At 39.2% G+C, this 1,290-nt stretch overlaps 1 pseudogene; it reads right to left on the bottom strand.

Annotated features, from left to right (window-relative positions):
• Window positions 1-208: 208 nt before the first annotated feature.
• LOC102812754 overlaps window positions 209-1,290 on the bottom strand; it is a 5,549-nt pseudogene continuing 4,467 nt past the window's right edge.

The raw sequence follows: 1,290 nt of genomic DNA, 5'->3' as shown, positions 1-1,290 counted from the left end.
AACAACAACAACAATGACAATGACAATATCTGTTTAGAAGTTAAAATGACTGAAAATCAAAACATTGCACTTGTAAAATCATGAGTAACTTCTGATCCCAGCCATTTCTTCCATGAATGGTGTCTGAAGAATACTTTTATGGAGTAAAAACTAATTTCAATGTGCAGATACTACTTCTATGTGTTTGGGGCAGTAAACAAGTAGCTAGTCATTCTGTTAACCAGCTCCAGTCAAGACTCATCATACTACTGCCCTAATCCTCATTTGCTTCACAAATAATAGTGCTTAAATGTCCAAGACAGTTCAAATTTTCTTCTATCATTTGTGCTAAAGTCTCTCCATCTTGAGGAGTTACCATGCATGACAGAGGATGTTCCCATTCTACTGAAGATGGGGGCAGCTGTGTTGATGCTTGAGGGGTTACTGCACTTTCTAGACTGGATCCTACAAGGGACCAGGCAGAACTCTGTGTACAGGATTTTAAGGATGTGCTATATTTCTTTTTGCCTCTTTCCCTGCATAAACATGACAGCATTGTCAGCTTCTTTGATACTACTGAGGGCCCCTTCCACCTTTGGGAGCAGATTGATAATATTCTGTTTACAGCCAAACAACTTGCTTAGGTGACCAAACAGTTCCTTGAGAACATGGTCCTGACTCTGCACAGTGTGCACAATGATCTTCACCTTATCTGTGCTGTTGCTATAGGAGTGATCTGGAGTCCTGTGCTTTAGCTGCTTATATAGATTGATGGCATGCTGCTCCAGAGATTCCACCAAGTCACCCTGACATCTTCCATAGAGGCTCTTCTGTAGTTCCATGATTTCAGTGTGCAAGGATATGAGCTGATCCTTTAGGCAGCCAATGACACCAACTTTAGCATAGTGTATGGCCTTTTCTTCCATTTCCTTCCAGTCTTTTAACATTTTTTTCTGAAGATATCCCATAAGTCAAATGCTCACTATATCTCTCCAAGTCAAGATGAATGCTTTTGTGAAAAAACTCATTTGGCTTTCAGTTGCTGAGATGCTGCAATCAAAGTGTTCTTCATTTTTGTCAAGTTAGCATTATATCTAAGAAGACTTAACGTTGCTGCCCTTTGTCCCTGAAAGAGCCTGCTATAGTCTTCTTTTGCCCAGATACATAATTCACTGTTTCAGCCCATACTTTACATAGTTGTATAATTGGTAGCTGTATTTTGCTGTCCTGTACAATATAATTTACACAGTCAGATAAACTTCGGGAAGCAAATGGCCCTTCATATACAGTTTTACCTTTTTTTTTTTTTTT

This window comes from Chrysochloris asiatica, unplaced genomic scaffold (assembly GCF_000296735.1).
Source record: "Chrysochloris asiatica unplaced genomic scaffold, ChrAsi1.0 scaffold00306, whole genome shotgun sequence".
Lineage (NCBI taxonomy): Eukaryota > Metazoa > Chordata > Mammalia > Afrosoricida > Chrysochloridae > Chrysochloris > Chrysochloris asiatica.
Note: the sequence above shows the minus strand (reverse complement) of the source record. Positions and strands in the feature narration are given on the sequence as shown.